Consider the following 14,882-nt stretch of genomic DNA (forward strand, 5'->3'; position numbering starts at 1 on the left):
TCGATATCTTGAGGAGATTTTCGACGGTACTATGTAGGGTCCATAGCATGATTCACCTTCTCTTAGGCCTTCCTCCTCCCATCGTTCCATCCGGAACTCGGAAGCGACTTGGGCGCCTATTCCCTCGGCTATTCCGGTCGGTCGGGAGCCGGTCGGGAGGTCGCCTCCTCCGTCGCCACTCTTCGGACGGCCAGTGGGCATTGAGAATGGGCCTCCCCTGTGGAGCGGATCAGCCTCCACTTGGAAAAATATCGATGCCATCAGCGACATTTCGCCTACGCCATTGAAATGGACCAACAATATCCATTCTCATTGATCGACGGACATGAACCGCTGATGCCTTCATTCCTCCGTCGGTGGTAGAAGTTATGATCTCACGAAGGCACGAAGGCCGGCGCACCGTCTCGCGGTTAGCCAGCACTACCAATAGGATCTTCTTGGCGATCTTCCGGATGCCCTCCGCATGATCCTTGGTGTACTCTTGGAGGATGTAAGCCGAGTTCTCGAGCTCACGCATTTCAACAGAGGGGTGAGAAAGCCTTTCAAAGTTCGATCGATGAGTGCCGACCGCCTCCCGCACCGGGCTTCATGGGCTTCATCATCGTATGGTGTGGCGCCTGAGCGGAGGAACTCAATGATGGGTGTCCGCCAGTTGCTTGGAAACGCGAGGCCTTCCATCCGGTCAACGTGCGCCACCAACAATGCTTGTTCAATCGGCTGCTGAATGGCGACCGACGTTATTGAGTTCCTCCGCTCAGGCGCCACACCATACGATGAGAATGAAGCCCAGCTGCTAAGGAGGAGAGTCGGTCGGTTCACACTCATCGACAATCAACTTTACAAGAAGGCTTTCTCACGCCCTCTGTTGAAATGCATGAGCTCTGAGGACTCGGCTTACATCCTCCAAGAAGTACACCAAGGATCATGCGGAGGGCATCCGGGCGGAAGATCGTTGGCCAAGAAGATCCTATTGGCCGCTTCCGCCAACCCGACTGGACCGTGGACGACGGCTTCGTGTCTATCATAACTTCTACCACCGACCGGCAGAGGAAATGAAGGCATCAACAGTTTCATGTCCGTTCGATCAATGGGGAATGGATATTGTTGGTCCATTTCCAATGGCGACCGGGCAGCGGAAATTTCTGCTAGTGGCGGTCGATTATTTTTCCAAGTGGGGGGGAGGCAAGTGATCCGGCAGTTAGAACAAGGACTCCCATTCTGAGGGGTCAATGCCACGCTGGAGCCGTCCGGCCAAGTGGCCGAGCAGGGAGGGAAAGGCCGACCTCCCGACCGGCCCCGACAGACCGACCGATGAATAGCCGAGGGCAATAGGCGCCCCGACTGAAGTCAGGGTTCCGACGCTCAATGGAACAGTAGCAAGGAGCCGAGTGGAAGGCCTAAGAGAAGGTGATACTGCTAACAGACCCTACATAGTACCCTGCCGAAAATCTCCTCAGCATATCGATGCATACGGTAGGCCGGTGAGATGGGAATTCCGTCCGACCGGCGCATAATATGAGGGCCATCCGGACGTCACTCCCCGTCCGGACGGACGTACCGGCCCGTGGGGTGGGGAAGGACAAGGACATCTTCTGACAGCTATCAAGTCCTAGGGCTAGGCCATACTCTAAGTCTGACAGCTAGGTGTTCTCTTGTCCCATCGAAGACGTGCTTGGACTGTAGCAGTATGGCGTCAGGTAAGCTCGACGCATACATACCGAGGTATGGGCCGCAGACACGAGACACCCTTGGATGTGCGGAGCTCTTTCACCGCCTATATAAAGGGCCTCATACTTCACCGGAGGTGCGCTCAAGACCTTTGGAGCCACTTTTTACCTGCTTGCTTGCCTGACTTGACGGGTCACCACCGGAACCCTTCCCGTCCGACTTGCATGTGTTGAGCGTGAGACTAGCCGAGATCTACATCGGCGACCCGAGAGCGCCACGTCGCCTCGCTGATTCAAGATTCAGACAGATCAAACCGCTGGAATGCTCCGCATCCGAACGGAAACAATGGACGAGGCGGATGACAACACACCGTGATGCTTTCGACGAGGAACTCGACGCCTGATCGAGATAAGGGCCGCTAAGCTTGTGGAGCAAAAAATAAAGCAACCCGAGCGCCGAGCAAAGAAGCAACGCCTCCGTGGGCGAAGCGCAAAGACCACGGCCACCGCAGGCTTCATCGAGCCCTATTCCGCACACCAAGCCGAGCCATAGAGATCGGGATCTTCTTCGATGAAATGCCTATACGAGATGACAGAAAAGCCCCCGAGCGGATTCATCGCCCGAGCGGATTAACCGCCAATTTTCAAAAGCTATTCTACGAGACCCTCTACCCAAGCACTACGTGCCTCCGACGATTGGCGAATACAATGGAACCACCGATCCGGATGATCATTTGGGCAAGTTTGATAACACGGCAACCCTGTATCAATACACAGATGGGGTGAAGTGTCGGGTTTTCCTCACCACCCTCTCTGGGTCGGCTCAACGGTGGTTTCGGAGATTGTCGGATGGATCTATCTCAAGCTTCAAAGACTTCCGAACGGCCTTCCTCCACCATTTTGCGAGCAGTCGACGCTACCAGAAAACGAGCGTGAGCCTGTTCGCCATCAAGCAAGAAGCCCGTGAATCGCTCCGAGCTTACATCCAGCGGTTCAACAAAGTGGCGATGGACATTCCAACGGCCACCTCGGAAACCATGATGAATGCCTTCACACAAGGTCTAGTGGATGGGGATTTCTTTCGATCACTCATCCGAAAGCCGCCCCGAGACTATGATCACATGCTACACCGGGCTAACGAATACATCAACGTGGAAGAAGCGCAAGCGGCCAGGAAAAAAGAAACTCCAACCGAGCGGGCTCCTCCGGCCGAGCGAACAAGACGCCGCTCATCACCGCCCAGAGGACCGAGGGCCAAAGCAATCTGATCCCCATGCCAGTCCCACGGTAAGAGGCAGTCACCGCCCAAGCCAAAGAAGAATGGACTCGATGTTCCGCCCTTCCACCGGACGACACGCACAACACAAGGGATTGTCGGGTCTTCCTTCGTGGCTCATCCTGCGCTCCTGAATGGCGGTCGACGGTCTCCCTCACGACAGCCGATGAGAGCACATGAAGCCGATCGACGCGAACCGATAGGCGACAAGATGTACTCCCAACTGCATCGCCTCCAAGGTGAGAATCGCCGAATGTCACGAGAAATGTCTCACCATCCGCCGAAGAAGAGAATAGAAGTAATACTTCCGAGGCGAGATCAACATTATCAGGCGGGCCGAATCGGAGGAGACTCCAACCGAGCAAGAAAGGCGAGCCCGCAGCCCAAATCCATGCAAGGCAGCAGAGAGAAGCGTAGTGGACCCAAATCGCCGCCCGGACTTGGAAGGAGTTGAAGTGTCACGACGACGCTTGCTCATCAAAGCGGTAATAGCCAACTACACTATTCACCGCGTTTTCACAGAAGCTTGGTCAACATCATATTTAAGAAGGCGTCGATCAACTACAATCGACCGAGCCGAATCCGCCCATGACAACCCCGCCTATGGGTTTATCGCAATGAAGTCCCGCCCGGCAACCTACGGCTATCTCATTGGAGAGGAGCCAGAGGACCCGACAAAGAACTGTGGTGGTCGACTCTCCTCATCGTAGACGCTATTTTGGGACCGATCGCGCCACGAAGTTCCGGGCCCCACCTTCCACCGTAAGATGAAGTTCCCATCAAGACAAAGTGGAGAGGTACGGAGACCAACCGGCAATGATGTTACATTGAAATGGTCGAGAGTATAAATTCACGGAAATCACCACGGATCGAGGTGAATGCTATAATCAAAAGCCTCCCTCTTTAGTTTTTGAAGAAAAGAGGAAGTGCAGATACACCCAACCCGATCGGAGGCTACGACATTCATCGCATCGAGGTGAAAAAGAAAGAGGAGCTGATCCAATGCCTCCAAGAAACCATGATGTCTTCGTCTGGTCGACACAAATTTCGCCGAGTATAGCGCAGCACGAGTTAGATGTCCGACCGGATGCTCCACGAAACAGAGAAAAGAGATTTCCAGCGAAAGCGAATGTCATCATCCCAAGCGGAGGTGGAGAAGCTTCTGAAGCCGGCCATATACGCGAGGTTCCCGAGCTGGCTGGCGAACGAGTATTAGTCTCAAGCCGGGCAACAAATGGAGAGTATGCATAGATTTTCAATCTCAACAAAGCTTGTCTCGAAGACTTTATCCTCCGCTGATAGATCAGCCGTGGACTCTCTTGGTCATGAATTAATATGTACTCGACGCTACTAAGGCTATCATCATGCCGACCCATGAAGATCAAGAAAGTCACCACACTACCGACGACACCTATTGCTATGTGATGCCGTTGATTGAAGAATGGACCCACATATCAACGCTAATGAATAAAGTATTCAGAGGCAGATCGGTGAAACTGGAAGTGTATGTGGACGACATTCTCATCAAATCCGAGGCCGATCTCTTCAAAGAGATGGAGGAAACCTTCGAACAAGCAAATATGGAGTCAAGCTAAACCCTGTGGAGTGTCTGCTCGAGCAAAGGGAGGGCGCTTGGATACATAGTGACCGAGGAATCAAGCAAATCCCAAGAAGGTGAAAGCTCTACAAGACATGCCACCTCCAAGAAATAAAAAGGAAGTGCAGCGTTTGACCGGTCGGATAACTGCCTTGTCCAGATTCATCTCCAAACCGACCGAGCCTTCCTTTTTCAAAATCTTGCAAGGCCACTAAGTTTCACTGACGAAGAATGTGACAGGTCAAGATTTGAAGGCATATCTGAACTCTCCCAGACAAAGCCGACCGTGGGTGAGCCATCGGTATTTACTTGTCTTCAACCGAGCAAGCAGGCACTAGTGAGGGCGAGAGGAGAAGAGCCTGTGTATTTTCTTAGTCATATTTTAAAAGATCGTCAATCTCACCGGGCTCGAGAAGTTTGGCTCTGTCTCGCCGCCCTGCCGCCGCCTACTTCGGCACATACCATCATTGTCAAAACCAACAGCCCGCTCGGACGTGTCCAACTGAATCCGCAAATGGACGATGGAGTTGAGTGAATTTGACATCCAATACCACCCCGCAAGCAATCAAAGCGCAGTCTTATTTTTTGTGACCGAGGTGCAAAATTCGAACCTAAGCTATGTGGAAAATATTGGACGGATCATCCACCTTACCTTAAGCGGATGAACATCTGTTCACCTCAAGAAGAAAAGATGCACTTATCCGTCCTGGATTACAAAGCAACCAACAATGAAGGTAATATGAGGTCCATAGCTCACAGAAGACGCATGTGGGAGCCGGTCGGTAACGCATGGATTCCTGTCATTCAAGAACTCTCTCGTACCTATCAACGCTCAGTTTCGCTCAAGCTCTACCTGAAGCCTTTGAGAAGCTTAAAGCCGCTTTAGAGAAGTTATTGTCCGAAGATACCTAGAGCGTAAAATCAAGCCGATGAGTTAGCCAAACTGAGCTCAATAACGGTCACCATTCAGCACCGATCAACAAGTATTGTTGGTGGCGACGGCTGGATGGAAGGCCCATGCTTCCAGCGATCAGACACCCATCATTGAGTTCCTCCGCCCAGCGCCACACCATACGATGAGAATAAAGCTCACCGAAGGAGGAGAGCCACGTCACACTCATCGCGATCAACTTTACAAGAAGGCTTTCCCGCTGCTGAAATGCGTGAGCTCGAGGACTCGCTTACATCCTCCAAGAAGTACACCAAGGATCATGCGGAGGGCATCGGAAGATCGCTGGCCAAGAAGATCCTATACGTACTTCGCCAACTCATAACGCGGCACGGACCGTGTCGACGTGTAATCATAACTTCTACCACCGACCGCCAGAGGAAATGAAACCGTTTCATGTCCGCTCGATCAATGGGGAATGGATATTGTTGGTCCATTTCCAATGGCGACCGGGCAAAGGAAATTTCTTAGTGGCGGTCGATTATTTTGCCAAATGGGTGGAGGCGAACCGCTAGCCAAGATCACGAATGATGGTCAAAAATTTCATGGCAAAGACATCATCTCTTCGAGCAAGATCCGCGTCCGATCGATATCCGACAACGGGTGGCACAGGAAGTTGCTCGAGATTGGTGCAAAAGCTATGGCATCGAGCAACACTTCACGTCCGTGGCTTATCCCAAAGCAGCCGCCGGTCGTAGCCAATCGGGAAATTTTCGCTCGCTCGCACGCCCTCGACCATTTGGGAGGAAGTTGTGATGAAGTGTCAGGCCGGCGGGCCATCCGAACGACGGAAGGACGGGCGCCACTGCTCCACCCGGTGTGGCGGCGAAGGTCATTCCGTTGAAGTCGAGGCCGAGTCCGTCCCGATCCAGCTATGATGATGTGGCAACGCCGAGCGAGGAACATGGAGTCGGTCAACGAGGAGCGAGCCAAGGCGCCGTCGGGATGATGGCGCGCGAAAAGCGCCGGATGATCGAATTCGGCAGCGCAGGCTTTACCGTTCCGGCGATCATCTATTCCTCCGACACCGCAATCGTACTGGAGGACGTGGGACCGACCTTCAAGGTTATTGAAAGTCCAAAGCTATTATTTGAAGATGAAGACGGCGCCTTTAGATAGGCCGCCGTGAGCGCTGAATCATCTCCACTTTATCTGGGTGAAAGGTGCACTAATGTAACTCATTTTGCATACATTGTGGTCGCCATGTCCTTGTAATGGTGAAGCAAAATTAATTGAAAGGGTGGCCAATGGGTTTGTCGAACTAAAGTTAGTTTAAAAGACCGCCGAACTCGACGTTAAATATCGAGACAAGCTGCCTATAAATGTCCGAGGGAAGACGGCCGGACAAAATATCGAGAGAGAGTAGCCGCCGTATAAACGCCCGCTCCAAGCGAAGACCATCGAGCTCGACGCGATATCGAGACGACGGCGCCTATAAACGCCCGGAAGGAAGCCGCCGAGCTCGAGGACGAAATGCCGACGCCTATAAACGCCCGAAAGCGTAAGACCGCCGAGCTCCGGACGTTAAATATCGAGACGAGCTAAACGCCCGGAAGCGGGACCGCCGAAGCCGCGCAATATCGAGACGAAGCTCATAAACGCCCCGCGTAAGACCGCCGAGCCCAACGTTAAATATCGAGATGAGCCCGGCTATAAACGCTCCGACGGAAGACCGCCGAGCCCGACTAAATATCGAGAGACGCCGGCATAAACGCCCGAGCGAAGACCGCAATCCGACGTTAAATATCGAGACGAGCCGGGCCTGAACGCCCGAAGATCGCCGAGCTCACGTTAAATATCAAGAGAGGCCTCACTGAAGGAAGACCGCCGAGCCGGTTAAATATCGAGACGAAGTCGCTTATAAACGCCCGAGCAGAGACCATCGAGCCCAACGCAATATCGAGAGACGAGCCGCATCTATAACGTCCGAGCGAAGGCCATCGACCTCCGACGTTAAATATCGAGAGACGAGCCGCGCCTATAAACGCCTCGAGCGAAGACCGCCGAGCTCGACGCAAATATCGAGAGACGAGCCGGCGTCTATAAACGTCCGAGCGGATATCCATCCACGTAATACATTCCGACGGTAAGAGCCAACCAACGACAGAGACTGTTCTTTAAGGCCAGCACCCTGCCGAGCGGCTCGCCTAGCAAAAATATATGGAAAATCCCTTTGAGGTAAGGTGCAAATCGAAGGATGGTTAATAAGAATTAAAGAGGTGAGCACGTGAACGAGGGACGTTCGCGTGCCGAGCGGCTACGCAGCCGCATGATGAAAAATGTTTAAAAAAAAAAAAAAGACAATCGGCTTGAATCCATGTTAAAGTATGAAGCTGAGCGGAGGAGTTTTAAAAAACACTTAATGTGACGAAAGAAAAATTTCTTGTCAAAACAAAAGTTGCAAGAACGGGAAGACGATCTATTTACGCCAAACGCTGGGCAAACAAGAGTTACAGCAAAAATAAGTTTCGCCGGACGGCGAGGATACAAAAAAGTTGATAAAAAACACTCCTCACGCATCAAAGTCAAAAAGAGCATCAGGAATGGCGCCCATCACGGTAGACAGATCCTCTGGGGGGAGGTCGGCTGGAAGGTGGCCTTTAGTCTTCAAGTAATCCACCCTTAATCGCTTCTTCAAAAGTGAGGGAAATCTTGTCGTGAATCTCTCCGGTTGTTCGAGTGGAAAATGCCTTCCTCACTCGTCCGAACCAGCCGACTCCCATCCCGATACTCTTCGAGCGCCTCTTGGAAGCATCTGGCACCGAGATCCTTTAAACCCTTCAAATTTGAGTAGATCACCAGCGCCCTCCTCCGGTGGCCAAAAGGGCATCCAGATCCTGATGCTGCTCCAGCCCTCCGATCTCCACCTTCATTCGGTCCATGTCGCCGATGACCTTGCGCCCGAGTGGTCGCCGCCCAGATTTCTTTATCCTTTTGACCAATTCAAGCCGAGCAACCTCGCCGCATCATCGAAGCCGCTGCTTTCGGGCCTAAGAGCTTTTTGCTCTCTCTAGAGCACGTGATTGCCCTTGGTTTCGCCCGAGAGCTTGAGTTTTTCATTTCTCCACCAACGGCCACAACGAATCACGACCGCAATCGCCTACCCAACTCGCGAATCGAAGGAAAAGCTAAAAGCTAGCTAACACAAAATATCGAAAGGTAAAGGCATACCCCGGCCGCCATTGCAGTTACCGCCCCTAGTTGATCGGGGACATAAAGCGCGACGCAGACGCTGGCCCTCCCAAACTTCGGGCGAGCGGACCGTGAGGGTGATCTCTGTTCGGGAACCGGATGGCCGATCGGCCAGAGGTATTCCTCCGAGGGAAATCTTAGGACAGCTTTAATCAGCCTGGCCAGAGGACTCACCGACCGGACGGTCGCCCAGTCGCCTAAGGCGACGTAAAGTCCGAGAGGTAGAAGGTTGAGCCTCAGCGATGGTCGGTGGCAAGTCAAGTTGAGTTGGAGTATGCTCCGAGGAGACCGCCTCAAAAACCGCAGGAGCATCAGCGCTCCGCTCGGAAAACTGCTCCCTTTGTGAAGGCTGTGGAGCAGCTTGCTCTAGCCGACGGCGCTTTCGAGTCACCAAAGGTGTCTCGTCAGCCGACCGGCCTTCCTCCTCGCCCTGGGCGGATGTTGTGATATTGATCGCGGCCTCGCAGTGAAGGCACGAGCGGCCGATGCCTCGGAGCAACTTGACCGTTCGGCTACCTCTTTTTCCTTTACCGCCTCAATATTGGCGGCTTTCAACTTGAGCTTTTCGGTTGACTTAGCACGCCACATAATTTCAGCTGCAGAAACAAAGAATAAATCAGTTAGCACAAAAGAAAAAGGGGGGATAAGAATCGTTTACTCATGCTACAAGGCAGATCGGCTTGGATGGGAGACAAGCCAAATATGTACATTACTCCTGGAAGGAGCAACTTGTCGATATCGTAACGTTGGCTGACCAGCTGGTTCGCCGCATGAAGATACGCCGGATGGCTCTTGAAGTTGCCAAGACCCGGTTTCTTCGACACCGCCGTCTACCACTTCGTTCGGAAAGCCGGCCGCGCGGGGAGACGCATAAAAAAAAAATGCTCCTTCCAATGTTTATTGGAGCTCGGCATGTTGGTAAATAGGACGAAACCCGACCTAGACTGAAATATGAAGGTCCCCCACTCGGATTGTTTTGGGTAGAAGAAAGAGTGGAAGATTTGGGGGTCCAAGGGGATATCATTCAACTTGAAAAGGACTATCACCCCGCTCAGCAACCTAATCGAGTTCGGGACTAATTGGCCGAGCGGGACGCGAAAGTGGTTGCATATTTTGATGATGAACGGATGTGGAGGAAAGCGCAGCCCGGCCAAAAATTGATCACGGAAGAAGCAAATGGTGTCGGGCGACGGATCATTGGGCCGATAGGAAGGAGTGGCTACAACTATTTCGTGGTCGGCTGGAATTTCGTATGTTCGAATGAGACGCAGTGCGTCTTCTTCATCGAATCGGCTCTCCATAGTCGTATACCAGAGACCAGGAGCGCCGACGGTAGGCGTAGAAGTACTCGCCATGGTCGAAACAGAAGCGATAATCGACAGAAAAACTAAAAGGAAATGCCGACAGAATGCAAAAGGAAGCAATACAGGATATGGGTAGCCGGAAAGGAAGGCTTACGGGTACGAGGAAGATCGAGGAAAGGAAGAAGATGGCGAGCGCACCAAACAGACGGTGAGTAAGGATCGCCGGAGCAGAAAGAGCAGCGTGAAAACGAAGGAGGATGAAGCAACAATGCGGCGGAAAATGAGTCGCGAGCTTTATATCGTCGCCTGGGAGCAACCTCCACCGTCCGATCCAGGCCGTGAAAAACGAGGCCATCATCCAGCCGTTCATTTCAAACGGCGGTTGTCCCATCGGAAATGACGCCACCGCCATACGCTGACAAACACACGATCGTCACGTGTCAGTAGGATACTGGTCGCATTTAATGAGCGCCCCTTACCATGCGCAGCACACGTGATGGGCAGTAGGGGAGAGAATTGGGCATGGATCCAAGAGAATGCAAGGCACGGACAAGATACCGCCGAACGGATGAGCATTCCTGAGCCTGGCCGAGCGGACTAATGTAGCGGTCGTTACTCAATCAGATCGGCAGTCCAGTCAGTCGGACTTTGCCTCCTTGGACTAGACTTGAGGGGGAGGCAAGTGATCCGGCAGTTAGAACAGGGGACTCCCATTCTGAAGGGTCAATGCCACGCTGGAGCCGTCCGGCCAAGTGGCCGAGCAGGGAGGGAAAGGCCGACCTCCCGACCGGCCTCGGCAGACCGACCGGTGAATAGCCGAGGGCAGTAGGCGCCCCGACTGAAGTCGGGGTTCCGACGCTCAATGGAACAGTAGCAAGGAGCCGAGCGGAAGGCCTAAGAGAAGGTGATACTGCTAACAGACCCTACATAGTACCCTGCCGAAAATCTCCTCAGCATATCGATGCATACGGCAGGCCGGCGAGATGGGAATTCCGTCCCGCCGGCGCATAAAATGAGGGCCATCCGGACGTCACTCCCCGTCCGGACGGACGTACCGGCCTGTGGGGTGGGGAAGGACAAGGACATCTTCTGACGGCTGTCAAGTCCTAGGGCTAGGCTATACTCTAAGTCTGACAGCTAGGTGTTCTCTTGTCCCATTGAAGACGTGCTTGGACTGTAGCAGTATGGCGTCAGGTAAGCTTTTTGACAGACACATACCGAGGTATGAGTTGCGGACACGTAGGCACCTTGGTGGATGTGCAGGAGCTCTTTCACCGCTCTATATAAAGGGCCTCATACTTCGCCGGAGGTACGCGTTCAAGACCTTTGGAGCCACTTTTTTTTACTGTTTGCTTGCCTGACTTGAGCGTCGGAGGGTCACCGCCGGGAACCCCTTCCCGGTCCGACTTCTGTGCAGGTTCGCCGGAGCTTCGTGAGACTAACCGGAGATCTACATCGGCGACCCGGAGAGCGCCATGTGCCCAGCGTCTATTGATTCGCCCAAGGAGCCTCCAGCTTGCCGACATCGCCGACCGACTTGACTTTCTTCCAGACAAGATCGCCGGCCTGGAATGATCTGGGGATTACGCGGCGGTTGTAGTTTTGCTTCATCCGCTGCCGGTACGCCATCATCCGAACAGACGCCTTGGCTCGCTCCTCGTCGACCAAATCCAGCTCCATGTTCCTCCGCTCGGCGTTGCCATCATCATAGCTCTGGATCCGGACAGACTCGACGCCGACTTCAACCGGAATGACCGCTTCGCCGCCATACACCAGGTGGAACGACGTGACGCCCGTCCCTTCCTTTGGAGTTGTTCGGATGGCCCATAGGACGCCCGACACTTCATCCACCCAACTTCCTCCCAAATGGTCAAGCTGAGCGCGCAGAACGCAAAGAATTTCCCGATTGGCTACTTCAGCTTGACCGTTGCTTTGGGGATAAGCCACGGACGTGAAGTGTTGCTCGATGCCATAGCTTTTGCACTAATCCTCGAGCAACTTCCCTGTGAATTGTCGCCCGTTGTCGGATATCAGTCGACGAGGGATGCCGAACCGACAGATGATGTGCTGTCATATGAATTTTTTGACCATCTGTTTGGTGATCTTGGCTAGCGGTTCCGCCTCCACCCACTTGGAAAAATAATCGACCGCCACTAGCAGAAATTTCCGTTGCTCGGTCGCCATTGGAAATGGACCAACAATATCCATTCCCCATTGATCGAACGGACATGAAACTGTTGATGCCTTCATTTCCTCTGCCGGTCGGTGGTAGAAGTTATGATACTTCTGGCACGAAAGGCACGTCGACACGGTCCGAGCGGCGTCTGCTTGTAAGGTTGGCCAGAAGTACCCGGCCAATAGGATCTTCTTGGCCAACGATCTTCCGCCCGGATGCCCTCCGCATGATCCTTGGTGTACTTCTTGGAGGATGTAAGCCGAGTCCTCAGAGCTCACGCATTTCAACAGAGGGCGTGAGAAAGCCTTCTTGTAAAGTTGATCGCCGATGAGTGTGAACCGACCGGCTCTCCTCCTTAGCAGCTGGGCTTCATTCTCATCGTATGGTGTGGCGCCTGAGCAGAGGAACTCAATGATGGGTGTCTGCCAGTCACTTGGAAACGCGGGGCCTTCCATCCGGTCAACGTGCGCCACCAACAATACTTGTTCAATCGGCTGCTGAATGGCGACCGGCGTTATTGAGCTCGCGAGTTTTGCTAACTCATCGGCCGCTTGATTTTCTGCTCTAGGTATCTTCCGGATAATAACTTCTCTAAAACTAGCTTTAAGCTTCTCAAAGGCTTCAGCGTAGAGCTTGAGCCGAGCATCGCTGATTTCAAGGTACCGAGAGTCACGCCTAACTGAACCGAATGAAGCGTCTCGACCGGCCCCACATGCCGTGTTGCTCGCAGCCGCCATGAGGGCCTCATATTCTCGCTCATTGTTGGTTGCTTAATCCGGACAGATAAGTGCATCTTTTCTTCTTGAGGGGAGAGCAACAGTATTCCAATCCCGCTTCCGAGCCGAGTGGATGATCCGTCCACAAATATTTTCCACATAGCTTCCGGTTCTGAATTTTGCACCTCAGTCACAAAATCCGCCAAGGACTGCGCTTTGATTGCCGGGCGGGGCTGGTATTGGATGTCAAATTCACTCAACTCCGTCGTCCATTTGATGAGCCAACCAGACGCTTCTGGATTCAGTAATACACGCCCGAGTGGGCTGTTGGTTTTGACAATGATGGTATGTGCCAGGAAGTATGGGCGAAGGCGCCGAGCGGCGAGGACCAGAGCGAAAGCCAGCTTCTCGTGCCCAGCGTCTATTGATTCAGCATTCGGACAGGATCATTTTTTAAGGTAATTTTTCAACCATATAATTTAAAAACTTTAAACAAAAGGCATTAAACAGATATTTAAGCAAGTTTTAAGATATCAATTTAAAAAAATAGCATTTTTTTAAAAAAAGATGATACTTTAAAAATAATTTTCCAATATTCTTCCCATAAATCTGATATTTCTTTTAAAAATATTCATCTAAAAGGTGTCCTTAAATGTCTAGCCTTTTGTTACTAACTAACTATCAGAAGATAGTGTTAGAGTGTATTCTGAAAATCTAAGCTTTTGTAAACATTTATTTTGTATAAAGAATCACATTTGGTCAAATTGTCTGCATTTAGTTGTAGTTGTTCAATTAATTTATATTGTAGATAACATAATATGTGGTGCCACATACAGAAGATGATGTTATCAATACCTTATAAATGATAAACAGTAGCTCATGACCAAAATGGAAAGGAACAAACCATTGGAAGGTCGTAGTGTAATTAGGAATTAGTTTATCTTGACTATATAATTACACTAGTACATTTAGAGTGTATTGAGTAGGACCATTTGAGGTTGTTTCTTTTATACTGACTTTATTAAGGAACAAATACCTCAGTTATTATGGAAGTGTGTGCTCTTAATCCTAATATAATAACAAGCACATATATTTGATATTTATTTCTGTAATTTATCAATGGGTGAGATTTAGTTCGATGAATCAATAAGCCCGATAAGTTGGGAAATGATATCACTTATAGTGTGTGTTGTTGATTATAGAAGGAAACTGTATCCTAGTAATCTAGGTTGATAATGTCCCCAAGATGAGCTCATAAAGATTGTCATGTTAAACCCTGCAGGTGGACTTAGTCCGACATGACGATAAGGTTGAGTGGTACTATTCTTGGATTAAGATATTAATTAAATGAGTTGTCAGTAACTCACTTAATTAGTGGATATTCGACATCTTAAACACAGGGAGACTAACACACTCATAATAAGAAGGAGCCCAAAAATGTAATTTGGGATTGGTGCGGTAGTTCAATAATAGTTCTTTAGTGGAATGAATTATTATTGATAAAATTAAGTTGTGTGTTCGGGGCGAACACGGGATGCTTAATTTTATCGGGAGACCAAAACCAATTCCTCCTCTCGGTTCCTATCGTAGCCTCTTATTTATAGAGTACTATACCCACCTATACCCACCTTCGTACCCATGATATAGGGGCCGGCCAAGCTAGCTTGTGGTTCAAGCTAGGGCTGGCCAAGCCTTGATTCATGGGTGGTCGGCCCTAGCTTGAACCCAAGCTTAGGTGGCCGGCCCCCATTAAATTTAAAAGAATTTTAATTTTAAAATTTTCTTATGTGGAAGATATAATTTATTGGAGAGAATTAAAATTAAAATATCTCTTCTACAAAAGATTAAGAAAAGAGATTAGATCTCTTTCCTTATTTGTAGATAGAAAAGATATTTTATTTTTTCTCTTTGTAAATTATTCACATGTTGAAAAATTAAAATTATAGAAATTTCTTTTTATCAACCATGAAGGGATTTTAAAGGGAAATTTATTTTTTAAAATTTT

This window comes from Zingiber officinale, chromosome 5A, assembly GCF_018446385.1.
Source record: "Zingiber officinale cultivar Zhangliang chromosome 5A, Zo_v1.1, whole genome shotgun sequence".
Taxonomy (NCBI): Eukaryota; Viridiplantae; Streptophyta; class Magnoliopsida; order Zingiberales; family Zingiberaceae; genus Zingiber; species Zingiber officinale.